Here is a 24,694-nt window from a genome sequence, read left to right as displayed (position 1 = left end):
CAGGAAGGCTGTCAACCCATCTTCACCCCTGCTCTCCATCTTAGTTCATGAGTCATGAAATCATTGATTGATAGCCAGCTCTTGTTTCTGCTTTAATAATGTTGTTAAATTAGACTTTTATGATCCCAGGGCTCAATGAGAAAAATGATTTATCGCGGTTCTCGGTCAATCACCATTGGGAAAGAAGAATGGGTCAAGACTTGCATCCCTCACTTACTTTATCTCTGTGGAACAACATGTAAAAGGAGGTCATTATAGTGACAAAGCTGCGATTGCCTCCCTCCTGCAGGTAGGGCAGCTGATGGTGAAGGACAGAGGGATGGATGATCCCGTTACGGTCCCTGTCACTCCAAGTAGGGAGAATAAAAATGGGAGCGAGGGATCGTCTCAGTCTCTCTGATAGGACCGAGGACGGCGAGCTGGGAGACGTGCCAACGTATGTGTGAGGGCGGTGATGAGAACCAGCTGTGAGGATTCAGCGGTGTTTGTGTGTGTGAATGCACACGCGGCAGCAATATTTATGCAAGGAGTCGCGGCTCACATACAAACACGCAGCTCACGTTTACAGATGAAAGGCAGTAAACCTTAATGGCAGGTTGGCCATACATAATGGTGTCTAACCACAGGCATTTTTCTTGGAAGCCATCTGACATTAAGTGCGGTCACAGACTGTTTGTAACACTTGACTCATAGGATTTAAAAGGTACAGATGATTCAGAGCTCACTGTAAAGTAGACAGTAAATAAGTGATACGTAGTAACACCTAAAACAGTTTCATCAGAACCATGTAGTAAGAGCACAGTACATTAAAAACCACATTTTTCCCTTCTGTTATCTGAAGCTGCTATGATTGCTCGATTATAAAATTAATCACCAACTATTTTAAATTGTATAATCGGTTTGAGTAATTTCTTTATTAAGAAAAAAGATGAAGTTCACTGATTTCAGCTTCTTAAATGTGAATATTTTCTGGTTTCTTCACTTCTTTATGATAGTAAACCGCATATCTTTCAGTTGTGAACAACACAAGACAGTTGAAGACGTCATCTTGGGCTTTTGGCAACAGTGACCGACATTTTTCACTTTTTTTCTGACATTTTAGAGACCAAACAACTAATCAGTTAATTGAAAAAATGTTGCACAGGTTAATTGACGATGAGTATAACACTTATGCATAGCCCCATTATTATCTTTACTCTTAGATGTTTCACACTGCATGTTTCACAATCAGCAGTATTTTCTCTTAACTGTAACTTTATCCTACATGTTTAACTTGTCATCCTCAGTTTAGTTTACTTTAGTTTCAGCATACTTTCATCCTGATTCAATACTACCACGATACTTTGGTGCAGGTTCGATATATGTTGTATTTCCTAAGTATTATGACTTTTATTTCCTTTTTAACACCCAACAGCCATTAAATTAACATCCTTCAAATATGAAATGAAACTTGAAACTGAATTTTGAGTTTTTACCCTTTTAGGTTGCTGTGTCTGGTCATTGTGGACTGTTGAAGCCAGAGTAATAGATTGAGTTAGCAAAGTGGAGTCAGGAGCTGTTAGTTTGTTTCCACAGAGCAGAAGGAATATGAGCCTGAGAGTATGAACACACATATGTCATTTTATGATAAGCATGTTAAGTAAAAATGGATGTGTTTTAAGAAAATTTTACTGTGATTGTGATGCTAATTTCCATTAGTGCATGAAGGGGAATTCCCATTACATGTTAGCATGGAGCTAACAGGCTAAGCACTTGTTATTTATATGTTTAAAATATTGATTCAGCAGTCAAAAAGTCAATTCAGGAATCGTAAAAAGAAGAATCACAATACTCCCACCCCAGTTGTATATTATTTCAAATCTGCATGTTATTTTATGTAAGAGTGAAGACACTGCATATTGTATTGATATGATGCAAATGTTTTCAATACATGTCTTATGGCTTTCTAATCCATTTGTCTTGTGTTTTCATTCACAAAAGTAGGAGTGTGCAAAAAAAAAAACAAAACAAAAAAAAAAACAGTGGACTACGTATTTTATTCCAAGGGATTTATATGATGGTTCCTGGTATATTTTCTGTCTTATAAGGGATCCTTGGCTTGGAGAAAATAAAGAACCTCTTCATCCTGGAGCAAAATATAATATCATCACTGTGTCCCACAGTCACGTGTAGCGATCAGATCAGTCATATTTTCAAGGAGCTGTGCTTAATCTGATCCCTGAGACAGGGGGAGCGACGGCAACCACAAAGGCTACAAAGGCGCTCTGTGTTATTTTAATCCATCTCCCAGGAAACCCGCGCTTGTGTCAGCTATCTGTTTTTGCGTGAGGACACTCAGATGGATAATTACTGGCAACCCTCTAGCTTGACTTCATTGACTTCATCCCATCCCCCTTACTTTACTTTTATCCTTCTGGGTTCCCATCCCTGACTCTATCCTTCCTCCTCCCCGTTCTCCACACCATCCCTCCAGAGATCATCCTTAGAAACTTAACAGTCTAAGAAATGGCAGATGGTGGAGTTTTCCTTGGTTACCTCCTTTTGCTCTGTATCAGTTTCCATTTTCCTGTGTGTTTATAGTGTATTCTTGACATGATGAAGTGCCCTGCTATTAAGTGCATATTTCACTGATAACTTAATTCTCAAGCACATCGCAGCCCCTCGTAAAAATGCCCGCAGTTAATGCTCTGCTCCTGCTTTTTAATGAACTCCCTACCAGCCTTTTTTCCTCTCTTTACAACCAATGCCCTTGTGGGTCCTTGGACTGATTCCACCCCTCGGTGCCCTGTTTTTATTCCTGATCTGGACCCCGGCCCCTAAGTGCAGAAGACATATGGTCCAGATGTCAGCACAGATGACGGGGCCACATAGACCTCATCACATCATCTGCCAACTGCACTGACATCTGCATGCATAGTACCTCCGTGGTCAACAGGAAATGGCCTCTTTAAGCTAATTTAGTACCGCTGTGCCACCGAGACTAAACACCGGCAAAAAGCTGGTAGTCATCAGCCTCCTCTGTCCTCACCGTTAGAGATGAAGCATAAAGCCGTCAGTGAGAATGCCTCAGATTTGTTTTGGTTGTGAAGCAGTCGCTCATAGTTCCCACCTAATTTTAACAAATGTCTTGTAAGTCTAGCAGGAGTGAGTAACTATGGCGGCGGCCCAGGAAACTAAGCGCATGAGATGTGGAAACTCTGATGGGTTTTGCTTGAGTCGGGCTGTTTTTAGACGGGCTCATCATGAGCTGCACACATGTTGATGACCAAATTGAAGATATCGCATCAACATGATGTTTGAACTGGCAGACGGTGGTGCAGTAATCGGCACTGATTGCGACGACATCGATGCCACTCGCATATTTGTGGTGTCACATCAAGTGTGATATAACAGCCGGTAAACTCGCTGTGTTGTCTTTAAGGTGTTGCTTTTTTCTTCAGACGTGCAGGAGGCCGCAAGTTAAGGTGGAGACAAAAACAAATACTGGGAGAATCTCCAAGTCTTCCTTTCAATTCGGTTCTTGATATTGAAAGCTCATTTTGATTGATTTTCAATTTGCTATTGAAATTGTCACATTCCTATCACGCATAATAGAAAAAAGGCACTTGAGGTTCATAGTTTGAAGCAGAAATGTGTTGCATCTTTGGCAATTTCTGTGCAAACTGATCAACGCTTTTCAACAATATTACATCATTGTTGTGCATTATTAAGTAGATGCTCCACCACTCAGCATGTTCCTCATGCTGTGAAAGCATTCGTCTTCCCTGTTTTCCACTCTGGTTCACATTTTGTGTCTTCACAAGCTTGCGGACTGAAGTTGTGATCCAGTCAGCAGGTTGTCACACCAAGCTGTTCCACCAGAGGAATTGAATTGATAATCACTTCTTTTGACCTAGAAATGAAGTTTCTAATAAAAGCACGTATTTATGACAGCCGTAAGTGGGTCATGAACTTAAAGACACGGACAAGGACGATGAGACTAATGTACTTACTGTACGGCTACAGCTTTGCAGGGAAACATGTTAAATTGTGACTGCTGTGTAAGTTTTTGATCTCTGTTTGTGGAAAAGGAGTAGGGATGTTAATGATTAATCATTAATCGATTAATTACTGTTAAGATTTCAACTAATTAAACATTTATTAACTGATAATGTATGTTTTGGGTATCATTTCACAGAGGTTTTCTCACGAGTTGGTTTGGCCTTGTTAGTGTAGAAATGGCAGTGACTGCAGTCTATCTGACACTTTAGTTTGGCGGAGACATTTGTTGAATAAGGGCAGGCGGACAAGAGCAACCATTTGGAGCATCAGCCTTATTATCTTATTACTCTGTTCATTCAAATTGTTTGTGCTTCACGTATTAATGTTTCACATAACTGGAATTGTTTAAATGAAACTTAAACTGAGAAAAAGACATGTTTTGTATCTCCGGGATTCTCAAACTTCCACGATAGATGCTCATTAGGCCATGGACCCCCAGTTCAAGAGGATTTTGTCTTAAGAAATCCCCTCTGGTATTTTTTTTAAAAGTTTTTTTATTTGTTTATTTATTTTTTCAAACCAGGATCACTATAAACTGCAACCAATCAAAGTAGTCAACCCTATTCCTTCCTATGTTGCTCCAACTTCCAAAAAATGTGATAAAAGTTAAAATATTTTTGCTGGGGAACCCATACAACCCACTGTAGGACCCCTGTTGGTCTCCAGACTGCAGTTTGAAAACCATAATTATTAACGATTGTTCACTTGTTAACATGTTCAACTATTGGTTCAGGATAATGCTCAAAAGAGTGTTTAATTAACGCTGTTAATCAGATTTTCATGGCAGATATTTTAGCATGTCACAACACAGGTGTAACTGGTAACATTAAACAGCTGCATTCCATTTAGGTGAGTTTGTTGTTGTGCATGCTTTGTCACTGGCATGGCTCTCTGAGACATTTAATGAGAATGTTGTTAATGAGATGTGTTTTTGTGTTTTTCCCTGTTCTGGCTATAGTCAAAATATCTGCCATTTAAAAATAAGATCTGTTCACATCCAGTATCAGAGTTTCACTGTAAAATAAAATGTGACTCATACTTTTCGGGATTTCCTTGGGCAAAGCTGAACTGTGAGCATTAACCAAGGAGATAAAAAGTCATAAATCACATGTAGTTTTCTTCACAGTTGTTGTGGATTTTTTTTCCCCCCTTCATATCCCATTGAACAGCCCTGTTAAGACGTTTTATCTAGCTCCACGGCCAGGGGGTGCAGTTGCAGGCCCAAGGAGGGTACCACTTGCTCAAACACTATTATTTGGCAAATCCCCAGAAAAAGGAAAATCCTGCCCTTCTGGCTACTGATTTGCCTCACTGGTTCATGCTTTGTGCTTTGATACTAGCTGTTTAAGGAGAGCAGATCCACTTTCTCTGTCTAGACTCACTCACTTTACACACCATTAGGCCACTAAAACGTCCGCTGAACTTGTACTTAGCAGACCGGAGGTTGCCTTTGGTCAGGTCCATATCTATGAGAGGCTGACAGATGCTCGACCCCGGCCCTGCCTGCAGAATGTATCATTAAGAGACATCATGAAACTGATAGGTCTCTCTGGGAATTCAGTCCTACTGAGAGAATTCAGCTCAACCTCATTCTCTCGTTTCTTCTCTTTTTTTATTCTCTCTGTTCACCACGAGAAGTTCTTAATGTGCCAGGATGACGTGATTGTTGTAGTGAGCCCGTCACACAAACGGGCACTGCTAAAGAGAGGGGAAAGACCAGATAATTTCTGTCCCTCATCATCTTTTCTTTTTTCTTTTACCCTCTCTTCTTTAAATGCAAGAATCCAAGTTGATTAGAGTCTCTAACCTCTGTACTTGTCCAAGCTCTTTTTTTACCACTCTCCTCTTGGTCTCTCATCTGCACTCTACAAAAATATAAATGCAGCACTTGTTTTTGCTCTTGTTTTTAATGAGTTGAAGTAAGATCTGACCTCCTGTCTTGGCTGCAAACGCCTCACTGGCAGATCTTATGCATCAGAAATGCTTTCATTTTTAAGCTGTCTGCACCAGCTCTGTGTGTCTTGTGTCCCTGTGCTGTGCCTGACAGGTGTAAAGGTGAGGTGAGGGGCAAACTGTAGTTTTACTGCCACTAGACAACTTCAGTGCTAAACTTCAGTCCCTCTGCTCTGATCCCCAAGTCCTGTCTGTCATGAGTGAAGCCAACAATGCTGTCTTTTTTTCCTTTCTCTCTTTTGCTCATCCACACCCACTGCATACACCCTGCACAGTGGGTGTGGAATGTCTCTATATACAGTATCTATGTGCCGCTTCTACCATGTGTTGTGTTCTCAGAAAAATAGATCAGAAATATTCACACATATTGAAGGAAAACTGCTATACTGTACAGAAAGTGTGGCCGCACATTTGCTGTCAACACGTTGATGCTAATGTGACATTTACAGTCTCTGCAGCAGGATTATTGCACAGATGTGTCTTGGACTGGTCACAATAAAAGGCCACTGTAAAATGTGCCCTTTGATCTTGAAAAAAAGGGTCACAGATACTAATTTTTGATCACATCATGACTCTACCCTGATTTTCTCACACTAACCCTAACCAATCACTCATCATGCATAAATCTAACCAACCCAGGGTTTTTCTTTAATGTTTTTGGGTCAAAGGTGGCGCAGGGTGACAAACTTGACATGTGCATGATTTGACAAATGAAAGTGCATATAGATTTAAATTTTATGCCAAGAAAGAACAAACAGATTAAAAAGCATGATGACAAGAATGAGGAAGGAAAAAACTTTCCAGTGGGACCAATGAACAGGTCCCAATTAATTGTGATTTAAAAGAAAAATCTATATATATTTAAAGAAATTATTGAGGAAAAATGTATTGATTTGGAGTCACTTGGTCACAAGCTGTTGACAAAAAATGCAATTAATTTTTATTCAAATATTTACGTTATTAAATACTCATTAGCAGTCAAAATAAGTGTTTTACATGAGACAGATTTAGTACAGTTTTTAATCGTAATTATTAATCAGCACAAAGGTATTGGTGTTTAAAAAAAAGCCTTTGCATTTATGTATTTTTGCACATTTTTCAACAAAGGGGGAACATGTTTCAGTTTGATAAGCAGGGAGAACCCTGCAACCCAACCCAATGAATACAAGTGCTTGCAAGTCAGAGGCACAGTTGAGTGGGTTGTGACCTTGCCTTCCTGCAAAAAATGGTATTTGTAGCCCTACATGAGAGAGCCACAGTTCAGTGCAAAATGAATCTCTGTTCAAGATAAAACTGTACATTTTAAAGTGGCTTTTTATTGTGGCCAGTCCAAATAATCACACTCACCAACACAGATTTTAACAAATTTGTGGAAAAAAAATGAGAGAAATAAACCTTTTGTGTGCACAGAAGAAGTCTGAGATCTTTTACTTCAACTCATGAAAAATGGGAGCGTTTATATTTCTGTTGAGTGTAAAATGTTTTGACTCGCTCATCATGAACCACTCTCATACTTGTTCCCTCCCTCTCTCCTCACATAGCGCTCAAGCTCTTCCTCCCTCCCTCCCTCCCTCCCTCCCACTCTGTCTCTCATTCATGCACCAGCTCTGTATCGACTACATTTGTCATGTGGCTCTCTTCCCCCACTCGCCTGCTTGGCCACTGATCGGATACAAACCACTGCTTTGTAAGTAGCTAGATGTTTTTTTTTTTTTGTTTACTCCTCACCTCCCTCCTCTTTTCCCTGCTCCTCAAGGCTTCAACAACTGTTGCTGTCTGTTCAGTATGGCAGAGGCTTGCTTAGCATACTGACAGGCTCAGAGACACAGATGGAGGGGATGATCACACAGGACTTAAGAGATCCACAGAGAAAAAAGGTTGAGCACGGGGGACAGATTAGATGAAGTGAAGTCAGGGAGAAGCGGAGGAGAGGGGAGTCACGAGCCAGCCTATGCATCATCATTATCATCTCCTGTCTCGGGTGTCAAGTGTTCGGAGAAGCGACTTTGAGCACTGACGGGACACCCTCTCATTAAGCGGGATGTGTGGCTTTGGACAAGCTGGCTCACATCTTAATGAGAACTCTTTATACACTGGAGTAGCTGCTTCTTAGTCACACTTCAGTGTTTTGGGACAACTGGGGGAGCAGCGTTGGGGGGGGGGGGGGGTTACTTTAAAAATGTGCTCCAATAGAAGAACTAATTACCTGTGAAAAATGAAGTCAGTAACCTAATCCAAAGTTTATTTCTTTCTGTTATTTTTGTTATGTCTAGATTAATAATGGTAATTATGTGCATTAAATGTACTTTATGTTATTCACACTTCACACTCAAACTTAAGGTAAAATGGCATAAACTTATTCTGGTCTGGGGCTTGAGTTTTTACCGACATGCTATCCAGCATCACCACCTTTAGCCCCCAAATACCTTTCAGTAGTAGTAGTAGTAGAAGTATTGAGTAATTTTAACAGGTTAGCTAGCTAACTGGATTCATGTGTCTGATTTTAAGGGCGATTTTCATTCCGTTGTTCATTTGGTCCAGACCAAAAGAAAAAAAAGAGAGAAATATTGTAGAGAGAAATATGTCGTAAAATCCTGTGTTTGGTTTGTTTGCTTTCACATCACAAATGAACCACACCAGAGTTTGTTCGGAATCACACCGAGACCCACCTTTTCAGGTGGTTCTTTGGTCCCCACCGGGGGTTCGATTGACAGCTTTCACACCAGCCCAAACAAACTGCGCTTAACTGGCAAACGGACCACAGTCCATTTAAATTGTACTAAAGAAGGCAGGTGTGAAAACGCCTGAAGACAAATTCATGTTGACATTTCTGCCTAGTGAAGCATTTTGTTTACCAGGATATAAAGAACTTTAAGATTTGTTGTGGTTTAACTAGGACAAGAAAATTGAAAATTGCAATCTGTTTACTTTTACTGAATGTGTCTGTAATCTGATTACGTCTTTTTTTCCGTAACTGTAATGGAATGCCATTACATATAATCCCTTCATCTCTAGGCCTGTATGGGAGTGTGTCCTTGCTCAAAAATACTTGTGTCTCAGTTTGTTCCCTCACTACTTGTTATCTGAAACTTTTTGACAAAAGGATAAATGTTTATGTTTTGTTGCCCTGTTCAGTTCTTTTTGTTTTTTTCAATATTTTTGCAGCTTGTGCTTCTGTTTCTCCTCCTTGTGGTTATTGAATTTGTGCTAAAGCAGCTTGCTCAGCTTAAAAAATCTTTAAAAGAGAAGGTTTATCTGCTTACAGGGACTTCTGTTTGCACCCCGGCTCTCTGCTCTGCATACTCAACACAGCTCTTCACTGCATAGAAATCCCAGCCATAATAAAAGTATTTTAACTGAAATAATGAAACCTGTGAGTGAAAGAGAGAGAAATGCACAATGATATTGAGTTGAGGACTGATTTATTTGGTAAAGCTTTTCTTATTTGTGTGGGAAAAAAAACTACCCTCTCAGCAGTGCTTTGACTACAGTCAAGTTAATACAACTTGATTTGTGGCTTATCTGTGACTATTTTTACTATATGTATATCGGATAATCCCACCCCTCCTCCATCACATTTCCTTCCAATCAGCTCTGAAGCAGGAAGACAAAATACACACACATCTGCCTGTTAGTTAATGCTTTTAGGCCTGACCAGAGTGTGTGATTGACTTGTGTTTTCTTCTTGTTTTCAGTGCAGTCAGGGTTTATGTCACGTAGGAGTGCTAGTTGTGAGTCAGTTCATTTATTTTGCTGAATATTCCCACTGAAATTCAGAATCTCCTTTGCAAGGGACTCCTGGCCAAGACAGCAGCATAAAAAGTTTCACATAAAAGAAACAAGCGTCAGACTTAAGGCCTAAAACAAACAGCAAATTACATCTAACAGTGAATTAGCCGTGATGTCAAACCTCACCAGACTTATCTCCACTGCACTCAGCGCTGTGGAGATGGAGCCAACAGAACCAGCTTGGTGGAACATTTGCATGTGGGGAGGCGAGCCCTGGCATTAAAAAGGCTAAATCCCTGCAAAGGACAAGATAACAGCTGCTAGCTTGTTTGGGCTCGTGATGTTAGCGGCCGGGTGCTAACTTGCCATTTTCAGAGGGGGTTGTTGTTGTTTCCTGTACCGTATAGAGACAGAGTGCAACGCGTCATACTCTGAAAACCATGCCCACTCTGTGTGAAAAGATTGGCGCCACGATATGAAACCAAGTGCTTAAATGCTAACAAAGTGACTGTAGCTCACTAAAAACATTAGATTTCACCACGTCAGCATTATTTTAGCACCATATGTCTACAAGAGAGGAAAAGTTAAACTGACAAACTCAATATTTCCATTAAGTCTCATTAACCCAACAGAGATCAAATCCTTTTATAGCCAAATTATCTTAAATTTCTACAGTTTGTCTGGTCAAATGAACAACTGTAATCTCAGCGTAACAATACTGAGTGTCAAGATCCCACAGTTTACTCATCCATCCTGCTGATGCCTCATGTCTGTCTCCACTTTTGTCTTTTTAAAGACTCTTAAAGACTCGTTTTCTCGGTTTGGCAAACTTCTTTAACTAACTGGTAGTGCATCTCAGCACAAAGCAGCTTTTAGACATTTTTCTGTTGTTTGCTAGCAGATGGAAAGTGACAAGAGTCACTGTTACACAATACAGGTTAATGGAGAGCCATTGATTGTTTTCCCCTCTGGTGTGGGCGGGGCTTAAATTCACTCTGTCTCTATATGACAGATGCCACTTCTAACAGGCGACCAATGGCAGGCGTATACCCACAGTCTGCAGCTAGCGAGTCAGACTTAAGTAAACTTAGAAGTGATTTGCTGATGTAGCACGTAGGGCTGACCCCTTCTGGTTGGTTGGTGGTTATTCTCTCAGATGACCAAATTCTCATTGGTAGCACAGTTCCTTGTGTTGCCTTAATAAGAAGAAAAATTTCTTCATAATCCATTATTGTCAGGGGTGGGACATATGCAGAACTGAGAGACTGTTAGTGAACATTTAACTGGCTCCAGAATCATTCACACCATGTCAAAGTCTCAGCACAAGTCACTACATGAGCCCCCAGCCTCAGAAGACAGAAGAGCTGAGTGCATGAAAACTTAACTGTGGTGACAGCAAGTTTTTTTTATTTTTTTTTATTTCGCCAGGTCTGCTTTCTTTCTTTCTTTTTTCTTTTCTTCTTTTCTAATTTTATTGAGTATCAATGATATGCATCTGTCTCAGACTCTTAGTCCATTGTTCCTCTGCAGGAGGTTAATGTTGAACCAAGAAATAGTTATCATTTTCCTTGCAATACAATAACACTCTTAAGATATGCAAATTATCCTCATAGAGTGTACCTTTTCAGCATACAGCCCAACTTATAATACAGCAGATTCAAAGGTAAAACAACATCTAAAATGACTGTAATCTCACTTTAAACATTCTAATTTCTGCGGTTTTGCACAGCCCTAAAAAATATGGGTATGGGTCTTCTTTCTTAACAAGCGTCTGCTGGTAACATTTCTATCTCAGTGCTGGATAAATACCAGCTGTTTGTGACCTGACTTCAAACTTGAAAGCTGTTAATTTTGTCATGTTTTATGTTGTTTTAGTATGAGTTATTTTATAATTTATCCCAGTGAATTTGGCACTAGCATGTCGCTACTGTAGCTGCACAAGCTGTGGTGCTGCTGGACTTATGTGCTAATATTGAGAGGCAGTTAAGAGAACCATGTCAGCTTTAAACCTCATGTGAAGCCAACTAAATAATGTCAGTAGTCGGTTGGATGGTGCAACTTTTTTTCATGTAGCATTTTATTGAAGTTTATGCTGCAGCGCAAGCTCTGTGATCCTCATCACCACTATGTGTTTTTGTTTTCCTGCAGTGTCTAATGCTCAGTTTATTTGATAAGTATGTCCTGAAAGTAACAATGTAGTGGTGTGCAAAAAATAGAAATGGTCAAATTGCAGAATTTAATTTGTTTGTGTAACACTGATTAGCAGTCTGTTAGGCTAACGGGTAGTTAGTCTAGAAATAAAGTGTAGTTTTTTCACATTGGCCAGACAAAACAGTTTGGAAAAATCCTTAAAGCTGTTAAAGTCATAGGTGACACAAGAAGTATTGGATTGAGACCAACACCTGAAGCGGTTGGAGTTGGCCTTGTGCTACTCTGAGCTCTTTTACCTCGGTGCATGTCTTCTTCTGTTGTTTTTTTTTTTCCTAGTGTTGAAATGTTTTACTGCAAGCTATAAGATAATCCAGGCAGACTTTCAAGGTGAGGTGTTGATTGGCGTGTCTCTACACCTCTCCCCATTCCCATTTCGCCCACGTTGAAGAGCTGAGGGCAGGCAACAAAATGAATCGACTGGGAAACAAACCATTTGGAAGCCGTCGTCTGCCAAGCCTGGAGACACATGGAGAAACGGCAGTTGCTACTTGAAAGCAGGTTCCGTTTGAAATAAAGCAACATGTAAAAAAAAAGTGCATAAAAATTAGAATTCTAAAAATTGGGTTCATTAAAATTTCTCACAACTTGCTCTCTGATTCTGCACCAAGCCTGTCACTGAAAATGATTTTCAGAGATTGGAGTTTAGAGGTTGTTATGGAGACGGGACAAGGCAGAACAGAAGAACAGGAAGCGTTGAAAAAGATGAGACAAGAGGACCAAGTATAACAACCGTTCTGAGGACCGGGATGGACTGTGCGTGCATATTCATGAAGCTGCCTGATCTTTGTGTTGTTCAGTATAGGTCACAGCTGACGGTGACAATTCCCTCGTCCGCGTGGCGTCGACTGTTCGTCTAAGCTCGGGCTTTTAAGCGCTGATTTGTCTGTGGTCTTCCACTGAGCCCTGTTGTTGTGTAAAAGCTTCCTGTGTGTCTCTGTGTTCAACCACAGACTTATGCTATATCCAACACAACGTATTTAGGAAAAATACAGGTCTTAACACAGGCAGTTTTGTACTTCCTCTGGTCCTCATGTTGTGTAGATACCTTATAGAGTTACCTCCAAACACCACGTGCAATCACTGTCTAGCTTATGTGGTCGCTTGGTATGTTTTGCTTGACAGCTGTGTGTGATTGATGGATTATGGAGTCATTATACCTTAATCCTGATTTCAAGTGGTTGTCATGCACAATTGAGATTGAATTACTTGCCCAAAGTATTGTTTGCATCGAACACAGATACTCGTTTTGATTCTTCTTCTTTTTATTTTTTTTGACCTGTCCGTAGCTCAGCCTCTCTGCAGCCAGTGTTAATAATAGTGAGTCAGCAAATTACGCTCACAGAATCTGGCCATGGACCGGAGAAGGTGACACTGGTCTGTGAGTCAGGTGAAATGTCTCTATATACAGTATCTATGTGCCAGATAATCCCACTGGGCATACGTTTGTCGTATCTTATAACAATGACAGAGATGCCTGCATGTCAGTGGTAAACCATCGTAATGGTATGAACACGTATAATAACAAAAAAATATTTTGAAAAACTCAAAGCCATTGCTTCCCAAAATCATGACCTTGTTACTCTGTGAGCTGTGAACAGTTTATGTAGGAACTACTTTCTGATTCATTATAAAGTAGTTCTAGTTGTAGATTCTACTGCAGGATTTTGGGAAAGAGACACTGGTTTTGACTTATTCAAATGTATTTTTCGGTGCTTTGAGATCCAAGTGCCTTTTACTCCCATTATACTGGAGTGAAGGCAGACAAAGGCGGCAGGTACTAGATAATCTGAGGCACAATACGGCAGGTTATGACTTTCCTTGGGAAAACATGGCATCTGTGATCCTGTGTGAAATAGCCAAGTTCACTGCCTAATAGCTGTCTTTCTTAAGATAAAACTGCAGCAAGTTTGTGAACGAGAGAAATAAACATTTTATGTGCATAGAAGAAGTCTGGGAGCAAAGTCAAAATTGTTATGTTTATGTTTTTGCTGGGTAAATGGATATTCAAGCATTGAGCTAAAAACATTAACTATTCGTCTATATGAAAGCACATTTTGGCATTTTAATTAACAATTGGTTCAAAAGTTCTTCTGATGCTTTTACTCAGTAGTCATAAAAAAAAAAAAACACCAGGGAGCTTAAATCCCCCACATGCTACACTAGATATTCAACATAACTTGCAGACAACAGCCATAGCAGTAAACACTGCATTTATTTTCAAGCCACACAGTCACGCTTTGAAAAAAAAAAAAGCACTCAGACAGTCAATTAAAAGCCTGTTTACTGCCGAGTGCGCCAGTCGAAAACTCAAACTGTTATTACGGTGTCAAAGCGGCAACACACACTCACAGTGTCCTGGATTCTCCGAGGAGACAAACCAACGGTAGAGCCGTGAGTCACGTGGAAGGGAATTTACAGGTAGCAGGTGGACTACGGGAAGCAGTTGTTGTTTACTGGGTAGGAGGGAGGGATTGTGGTCAATTAAGTTCACAGAGGCAGGGGCATGTGTGCAGTGGCACCTGCAAACACCAGGCTTTAATTTCAAGTCTGCTGAAATGTGCAAAACAAACAGTGGTGCACTGATACTGTAGCAGATACCACAACGCGGAGTGGTGGCAAAGAATCCTGTTCATGACTGCAAGGCTGCCAGTTTCAGAGATTTAAATCTTGGCAGAGAAAAATTAGCAAAAAACAACCCATATTTAGTGATTGTTCTACTGTCTGTCTGCTGGTTTTACTGGGGAGCTTGCAGGTGTGTGTGGGAGGCCAGTGCTGGATAAAGCAAGTGTACTTAAATAACACTGAAAGACTTCAAGAGCACGGGGTGTATAATCCTACTTTTAACCCTCCTCGGTGTAAGAAATGCTCTTCCTGAACTTTTTCTTTCATAAAACTGTGTCCTTACTGCATTTTGGCCCTTCAGGTGTTCTACAAGGCACTTATCACTATTAGCTCGGTACTTACCCTTGGACTTCAACTCATCACATAAAAGAGATCTCTCCTGACACAAACCTGCAGTCCTGCACTGATGAAGGAAAAATTATGTTTCTTTTTCTACCTGAGTCATGACTGGGTGATATGGCTCAGACCTGCAACGACTAATCGATTAATCAACTATTAATTGATTCAAATTGATTGAATTGATTTATTGATCATTGAATAATTATTTGCTCCTCTATGTCGGTAAACTGAATATCTTTGCATTGTAGGTACAACAGTATATTTGAGGATGTCAGCTTGGGCTTTAGGGAAACTTTGATCAACATTTTTTGCAATTTTCTGACATTTTATAGACCAAACAATTATTGCAGCCCTGTAAATAATATCTCAATATTTTGGGGGTATTCCACAATATACAACATGCATCTTGAGATATATATGAACATTTTCTTTAAAAGAACACACTATAAATTATTAAATAGTGCAAACATATGATTATCTTATAGAATGTGATGTGATTGATTAAACTATTCCAGACTATTTTTGGTAAATAGCAGAGATGCAACTACTGATTATTTTTATCGAAAGCAGTCAGACAGCCAAGGGTGCTAGTTGAAAACTCAGACTGTTATTAAGGTGTCAAAGCAGCAACACACACTCAAAGTGTCCCCATTCTCTGAGGCGACAAACCAATGGAGTTTACGGCCCGCCCTTCTCTGCTGATTATTTTCTCGATTAATCGATCAGTTGTTTGGTTCATAAAACTTAGGAAATGTTGATTGGTGTTTTCCAAAACTCAGGGTAACATGCTCAAATGTGTTGTTTTGCAGTAAAACCAGGAAATGACAACACTTAAGCCATATCATGATACAATGGTACACAACATCTAAGACCATATCTAGCCTAGTTATAACATTTTACTCATTAAGAGTCACAAAAAAACAAACAAAAAAAACAGTTGGTTTTCTATAATAAAGTATCTAGTAAAGTGAAAGTCTTGCTTGTTTTGCTGGACTCCATTGTAACAATAAGGCCATATCGTGAATCTTGGCAGTTAAGTTGGTGAGAAAATGTAATGAAAACCCAATTCAATGATTCAACAAATAGTGTTGTTATGGCCATAGCAACACTATTTGTATATATCCAGGTTGTGTGGAAGTTGGGTGATAATTCCCTCCATAGACATTGCATAAGGTTGCATAAGAGACTGACAGGATAATCACATAAAGTTGTCCCATTATTTCAGTGTAATTGTGTCATAATGTTGGGTAAACAATTGTTTTTGCATGCATGCAAACATGCATGAACATACACAAGGATGAATAGAGAGGAAGCTTGCACAAAAATGACGCAGTTTTGTTTTTGTTTTTTTAAAAATTAAATTCCATGTATTCATAATATAGTTTCACTAATGTATAACAACATTTTCATCACTTCAGAACTTCCAAGGATTTTCTCTCCACATTCCCATTTTGACAGATCATTTTTCCATTCTCAAGCGAATAAATAGGCTCATAAAAAAAACCCCAAGGCTCCGGAGATGACTGTGGCTATTTTTATCCCCCAACAAGATGCTTCGTCCTCGGATGAATTAATGCAGAACGGTTTTTTAAAGATGGAATCCCTGACACGGGGGGATGGTTTTTTGCGTTATTTTTCTGAAGTTTTCCTTGGTTGCATAGCAACACTCACGGAGCCACCTATTTTGACTCCAAATGCAACACCTCGAACAGATACTAAAGAAGCAAAAGGAGGATTCAATCTGCAAGCGGTCTGAGCAATTTCTATGCACTGACAGAAAATGTGTCCTCCTTTTCACAGTTGGCATTAAATCCACCAACTGGATTAGGAGAACTGTTGCTGTCCAGTTTATTTTCAGCACACAGGATAACAGGACAAGATATGTGTTTACTTGCTGCTCAGTAGAACATTGTGCATATATTTAAGAATATAAAACGTAGTAACCAGAGATTTACACCTTTAGAAAAACAGCAAGGGCTGTATTTCTGTAGCTGTGCAACACTCAACTCTGAAAGCTGAGTCTTTTTCTGACTTTGAAATTCACTTTGCCCCTCTTTGTGGTACCCAGACCAGAGTGCGCGGTGGACAAGGTTCAATCAGATGAAGAAGTGCAAAGCAAGTTGTTTTATTCTTGATTAATAATTAGTAATCCTTTAGTCTGTAAAACATCAAAAAATTCTGAGAGATGCTCACCACGGGTTCCCAAAGTGATGTCTTCAGATTGCTTCTTTTGTCCGACCAGCGTCCAAATCCCAAAGACTCTTTATTTTCTGTCTCTGCTGTGTTGTTATAAATGTTGTGTCTCCAGCAGTGAAGAGCTGCTGCACCATTTCCTCCGAGGAAAAAGCCATTGCTGTCAAGGTGCAGGTTTTTGAGGTGAAACGGCCTGAGCGGAGAGTTGTTTCCTTCACCACAGAGTTGGTTTAAGTTTTTTTAATGTTTTCAGTGTGTGTGTCTCTGGGTGAAGCCGCTGGAAGTATTCGCTGTCTATTTCACATTTATCTCACAAAGAAAATCATTTACACATTAAATAAGAACATGCTTACAACCACTGCCTTTTGTGGAGATGATTTCAAGATAATTCTAGCGTGTGCGCTGTAGATTGTCAGTTTCACCTTTTTTTCGTTGAACATATCATTTATCAATTGATTTTTGACACAGACTCCTCCACATTTTTGTCTCATCTCTACTACAAGACACTGCAAGACTACAAATACAATTCATTGTGTCTGTGTTGTGTTTTGGATGCTGATGCAACAACAGCTTTTCTGCACAGAGGATGAAGATACAGTTCTCTGGCTGCTAAATGTACCACTAAATCAGATTTTTGGTTAATGATGCTACTTCTGCTCAGCTGCTCATTGGAGTTTTATGTCATTACAGCCCTACTTCTACCTGCAGTAGAAACAGCACTTTACGAAAATCTACACTACGCATTACATAAGCCTACGTTTGTGTCTGTTGTACATACATGTAATGAACAATTCCAATACAAAAAACTATGTTTAACCTCCACTGAAAAGTTTTAGGCACTGATTAACTTGTTGCATCGATCTCACATCATATGAGATGATAAAACTGATTCGTAGATTGTATTTGTCCCCGTGATTGTCTAAGAAACACAGGTCATCAGGGACGCTTAAAGTTTAAATACGTTCACGTGCATTAAGTTTTGTTCACTGATGTCTCAGCCTCTAACATAATAAAGTGTCTCTGTTTTTTAGATGAATTTTTCCTGTGTGCTAAATGTACCAATAAATCTGATATCTGTTCTGTAACGCTATGCCAGAACAATGACTCGCTCTGAAAATGAGCCACAATGTTAAGAGATCTGCCTCAGGCAGACTCACAAAATGCTCTTCTCCTCTTCTTCTCCCCCTCTGTTTCTGTTTTACTTTCTGTGTTCCCCTCTCCATCAACCCCTCTTTTCATTTTTTCTCTCATGCATTGTTTATCTTTCTCCCCCTGACTTTGTCTGCCTCTTTCTGTCTCTCTGTCGTCCGTAGGTTCCAGAAGTAGGTGCTCTCCGCTTCACTGACTGGGACTCCATGGCTGCCAGAGCTGCTGCTTGATTCATTGCACTGTAAGTTCACTCCTGTTTTGTGTGTTTGTCCCTCTGTGTTTTTTTTTCATGTCCTCATAGGCTTTTCTTGGTTGTTTAGTCAGTCTGTGCAGTATGCCCACTTGAAGTAACGACATACCAAACCCTCGGTCTGTCCTCTGCAGGAGCTGTCTTTATTTGTGGAACTGTTTTGAATTGCAGGGATACATTTTTGTGACTCTTAAGAGCTGATGCCAAGAGAGTCTGGTGTCTCCCCATGGACCGGAGTCGTGCTGTGATTAGTCTCTCATGCTGCGTTCATTATTCTGCTGATTCCACTTTCTGCTCTGCTCTAGCACATTCTGGCATTAATATGGCAAAACTGGCTTTCTGCAAAAACAAAAACTGCATGCACAAACCCAGCGCTCCCAACTTAATGACTGACAGGCTGCGATAATGATCACAAGCACTGCAGTTTCCTCGTTAGTGCGTAATCTCAAAGCAGTTTATCCATATTTGATATAATATATAATAGAAGTATAACAGCTGGTATAGTACATACTGGTTTGATCTAAATTGGATCTTAATGACCATTGAGCATAATGTCTTTAGTAGCTAGATGAGCAGATGAGATGCACTGCAGCTGATGCTTGTAGTGGAACATTGTCTGAATATTAGATCATATCATGTGTGGGTATTGGACTGTTTTGCAGACGCTAAATGTTTTTTGTATCATGTTGGAAATCAAATCTTAATGGTTTTGTATTGATCTGTGACAGAAAAGCACAAAAGTTCAGAGGTTATGATGCTTTCAATTGAATGGTGGTCCAAACAACTGCATTATATAACGCGTTCATGTTTTAAGTTTAAAAATTGAAACTGTATTTCCATTTTCAAAGTAGCATTAATTGATTTTTTTTTTTCCGCAATTGTGGAACAAGCTGGGAATACAACACTGACATACTGTATTATCACCTGAGAAGGTTTTGTCTGGTGTTTTAATTGTGTTTTAGTCTCTGACAGAAATTGATCTTTATCAGCTAAATGCTCAACTGCAGTATGCTCACTAACTAGTCAATAACTGCTGTGGTTCTGGGTAATTAAAGTTGGTTCTTCGGGGCAAAAACTGCTGCCTGCTCAGGGTTCAACATAGTTTCATCTATTAGTGGTCATCATATAACAACAAAGTACAACAAGTGGAACTAGTAACTACTGTTTTTTGAAACATGATGCACTTCGGTAACCTGTTTTGCGATTATCTGACTTGCCTCAGCTTTCATGTTTCATATGAGCACCAGAAAGGCTCCGGAGGTGGGGTTGTCAGCAGAACACCTAGCTTCAATGCGAGCGTGACTCTACCAGCTCTTATTACAACACTCCATTGACATCAGGAACTTCCTGTGCCTTTGAAAAATGACCCAGAGGAAGGCAAACTTCACAATGAATAGTCGGAGTTTGCCCACATCCTCCGGTGTCACTCGACTAAACTCCTGTTTCCAGGATAATTTAAATTCACACTTGTGCTTCAGCTCATTTTTGCAAGTGCCTGAGTGGAACTGCATATGTGCAAATGTCAACAGAGATGAGGAGGAACCAAGATGGCTACTTCCATCATCACCTCCAGGACAAACTGTGTGTAATTCTTTTTTTTTTTTTCTTTTGTACTAGATTTGCTAGATTTAGTAGCCAGACATAGCAAGTGACCCTGGCAATCAGGCAATCCTTCTCACCGAGCCCTGCTGCTGTGTCTGGAAACAACGCTGACAGCATTAATTAAACAGTTGAGTCATGGGCCAAAAAACCAAAACACTTAGTTGAAAGACACTACAACACTCTGCAGAGCTGAGGGGAGCTGCAGAGCTGGTGTTTTTTCACCATTACCAACTGTCAATGCACCGATTAATGCAGCTTTAAATTCTCGGGAACTGTTAATTGTGAAATGGCAAACGTGTGAACTTATTTGACCTAGTTGTGAGGATTTGGTTGATGACTTACCTTTGCTAACATTGTCATGCACTTATTATCTTGCTAATGATCTCTGTTTCCATATGCCTCGGTGCCAGCTGGGCAAAAAAAGCAGCCATCTGTGTTGTTGTGTCTCAGCAGGTTTGGGTCCGGCTCTGTTTGCATGTGCTCGGTCTTCCACAGCTCCCACCACAGATGTTAGTGTGTGTGTGTGTAATAACAAGAGATATTTTATGTGCTGCACTTGACCTTTTACAAAGAGGCGTCAGACAACTATCATCCCCTTAGTTTTGTCTGCAACATTTGCCTTTCTTTGCTGTTTGTGTTGAGAAGATACTCACAAACACGTTTGGGCTGAGCTGTATTGGAAAAAATATTTGTTTGATATGTTTTATTCTTTTGAGATATATGTAAATCAGAGGACTTTATATGGAACAATGCAGGGTTGCTATTAGTCCAAGTAGTTACAAGGAAGTTATGGTTCTTCCAGTTTGGTTATTTTTTGCAGAAACGTCATGGAGATTTGATAAAAATAGCAAGCTCTCATAAATACTGAGGAATGAGTTATGATAATTCTTGAAACTCCTTGGGGGCACTGATGATTGCACGTGTGTCCATTGCGATATTGATGCCGAAACTACATATTTTTCATCTCTCTGCCGTGCCAAGGAAAAAAAAAATTACTTGTAGTAAGCAGCAAACGCTCGCTGGCAGCAAAACTCCCCCTCACGACCAGGAAATGTGTGAAATCTTATTTTTGAAATTTTTCTTTTTTTAATGAGACCCGTCAGGCACGATTTCACACGCACCAACTCAAATGGTTCGGGGTAGGTTGGAGGAAGCAAGAAGGATGAAATGCTTGTTGGGGCGACGGCAGAGGTAAAATACCTTGTGGGAGCTGCTGTACAAAGAATGCATCGGCTCCCTCTTTCAGAGCTTTTGACCCGCCGGCAGCTGCTCGCCTTCGTCCCTTGTGCATTTCACCTGGAAGCGTCGGAGGCGTAGGATGGCATTAGCGTTCTCCTGCTGCCTCTGCCTTCTCCAGTATCCATTAGTTTCTGCCGCCGTTGGTTTGTTTTTGCACTTGGCAGTTAAGAGCAGGGAGGGTGTTGTGTTCAGTGTAATTGGATGATGTGGTATTGCTTTCCACGCTCTTGATGCCAGCAGTTGTTTCTTGGCCCACACCTCTCATCACCTTCCTCAAAGCCTCTAAGAGAAATGATTGCTCCCATTGCAAAGATGAAACCTATGTGTCTGTCCAACGCTAGCTGCAAGAAAACACTGTAAACAGTGACAGGCTGGTCAGAGATTTGTTGTTGTTTTTGTTGAGATTACTATCATAAGATTTCACCATCAATCTACCTGGATGGGGTCCTCCTCTTGTGTGACCTTTCCCAAGAAATAAATGTTTTGCAGGAGTAAATTTTGCTTTTCCTTTGTCATGATTCAGGTCAGTCCGGTTCTTCCACTGCTACTGCTGTGTTTAAAGGTCCAGTGTGTCAGATTGATGGGTATTTATTTGCAGACTGTGGCAGAAATGGAATATAATGTTCATAAGAATGTTTTCATTAGTGTACTTTCGTAATAAATTAAATAACACTTATTAGAGCAGTGGTTCCCTGCCTTTTTCCTTAAAGGGACAGATCACCCCATGGCCTGTAGCATATTTATCCATCTAGATGGTTTTGGTATGAATTGCAGAGTTTTGGAGGCATCGGCCTAAGGGATGTCATCTACTAAAAGCTCCAAAGTGGGGATCCCCAGGTTAGGAACCAGTACCTTAGAGTGAGCTGTTTATATCTACAGAGTGTGGGTCCTCGTCCATGGAGGCTGACATGTTGCACTGCCACCTTTTACTAGCGTTGTCACAACACCAGGATTTTAAACTTTGATACAGTACCAGTGTAAAACAAATCAATACTCATGGCAAAAAGAAAAAAGAAGCCCCAGGTACACAAAATCAGTGGCGTACTCAGACTGTCTGAGGGCCAGGGGCAAAAAAGTAAATAAAAAGTGCACCACCTGTACGTGGTGGGGCAGCAGCGCAGCAGAAATTGTGATGCATTTAAGATGAAACTGCTCCAATTCCTGGTTTCATTGTGCAAAAACTACTACAACTACAACCTGTATGGCACCGCTTTGTGTTTTGTCCACTGGAAGCACATCCCAGATAGCATTTAATTGTGTTTTGTCCACTGGAAGAGCATTTTAGAGGATATTTCATTACATTTTGACCACTGGAAGGGCACTTGATCATGTTTTATCCACTGAAAGGGCATTTTAGAGGGCATTTTACCACTTTTTGTCCACTGGAAGGTCACTTTATAGGGCAGTTTATCACATTGTGTCTGTTTTTTTGTGTTAACAACCTGCTAACAGGTTCTACAGATCATTCCAAGTTTTTCAACCAGCCAGTAGTTTCTCCTGCAGGTTTTGAAGGTGAGAGTGAGGTTAAGTGTTTGCAGTCTGCAAGCTCACCATTGGATGCCACAAAATCCTACACTCTGGTCCTGTAATATCCTTCTGGAGTTGATCATTTTTTAATTTGGACCCTTCACTGTAAAGTAAAACAAAGCCAAGTTGGCATCACTTGTCTAACTTCACTTGTGAAATAAATCTATGATATAAAGCTAAAACTCATTAAGGAGTACAATGATTTCATTATCTCTTTTATCTTCCCATATTGAGTTTTTTTTCATCCAAGTCTGTCACATGTTGGAATAAAACCCCTGATTTCACATAACGCAGAAAGACAGCTGTGAATGTTTTCCAAACCAGAGCCAGATTTTTGGATTAGCATAGCCATTCTCCAGAGAGCACAGTTAGCAGGCAGAGAAACAGACAAAGCCGTGGTTAAATCATTAGTGAAATAAGCCTGTCCCCCATTACCGTCGAGCCTAACACAGTCCAACACCACCACGGGGAAAAGGGAGAAAATTTCTACACTCTCAAAAACACTGTTTCTTTTTATCGGTGGTAATTGGGAACCGTTATCAAATCTGCCCCTCCTCCTTTCTCATTTCTCCTTGAGTCGAGCACTGCAGCAGGAATGGGCGATTGTTCTTCGAAGAAAGTAGGACGAGTTTCTCCAGCGGTTTTGTCTTGGGGCTGTTTCTGTCTTTTGTAGCTCCCTATACATTCTGCCTATGTATTCTGTTTCTCATGCTTTAATTCCAGGAAGACTCATTAAGGCCTGTATAGGTTAGTGCTGAGTGTGAAGCGTAATTGTTTTTGTCCGTATTATATCCTTACGTGTGTGTGAGCTCTTTATATCTTTGAACTGTGTACATTAGTATTGAAAATGACTTAACCCTCTATGGTACAGTGCACAGTAGCACTACAGTAACACTCACACAATGCATCCTTAATTATACTGCAATACTTAAAAAAAGAGTCTGAGCCCTAAGGAAACCGATCACTGTGTTAATTTGTCACATGACTCTCTGGAGGCCAAGTTGAATTCCCTTTTTTTTTGCTGCTTTCATCACATGGTTCAGCTCCATCATCTCTCTCCATAAAAATTCTCTGAAAGTGTCTTTTTACAACCTGGAAGAAAATAGACTTACGATAATAGATGCATGAAGTTTAATTTTTAACTGTTTAATGTACTTTATTTGATGATAGGAAGTTATTTAAATAATAATGTTGCCTTGAAGTAACACTGTACCATAATGGATTCTCGCCAAGAGTGTACAGTGTATTTAGGTTTGTATGCCTTCATCATAAAAAAAAATATTTTTTTTACCTGTAGAAATTACCCAGATATATTTGATAATGTTAGCTGTGATACTGTAACAGTACACTTTCCGTCCTCCCTGCAGAGCATGCACATATTTTACACACACTTTTCTTCTTTTTACAGAATGAATACACATTTCCATAACTCTTTACAGAAAAAGGTAGACTTAAAAAAATAATAAATATTATAATAATGTAAAAAAATCAGATATTGTTTTAAATTATGTTTACTCCATCCTTTTTATGACAAACAGGCATCATAATGCGTACTGTAGAGGGTTAAAATTGCAGCTGTACAGTAGTCAAAAGTTTAGATACATCTTCTAGTTCAATGATTTTTCTTTATTTTCTATTATTTCTCTACATTGTAGATAAGATTAGATTGGATACATCAAAATGTGTTTTTGCCTTTTTAAGAATCTAAAATATAAAACCTGTTGCACACTCATCTGTCCTTACAATAAAATATTTACTAAATCTTTAATTACACGTGCAGAAGACAGTGTGTGAGTCTTTTTTCTTTTTTATTGACGGCTCATGATCTTCTCCTACAGA

General features: G+C 39.9%; 1 protein-coding gene across 1 annotated transcript in view; it reads left to right on the top strand.

Moving 5' to 3' along the window:
• peak1 (pseudopodium-enriched atypical kinase 1) overlaps positions 1–24,694 on the top strand; it is a 149,541-nt gene that overhangs the window by 61,055 nt on the left and 63,792 nt on the right. Inside the window, exon 3 of the mRNA XM_084733784.1 lies at positions 18,402–18,478. The gene's annotated coding sequence lies outside the window, so the exon portion shown is untranslated. The remainder of the gene's footprint in view (positions 1–18,401; positions 18,479–24,694) is intronic.

The sequence above is a fragment of the Lutjanus erythropterus genome, chromosome 13 (genome assembly GCF_056507025.1).
Source record: "Lutjanus erythropterus isolate fLutEry1 chromosome 13, fLutEry1.hap2, whole genome shotgun sequence".
Classification (NCBI taxonomy): Eukaryota; Metazoa; Chordata; class Actinopteri; order Lutjaniformes; family Lutjanidae; genus Lutjanus; species Lutjanus erythropterus.
The sequence above is the reverse complement of the archived record's forward strand: the minus strand, read 5'-3'. Positions and strand labels throughout refer to the sequence as shown.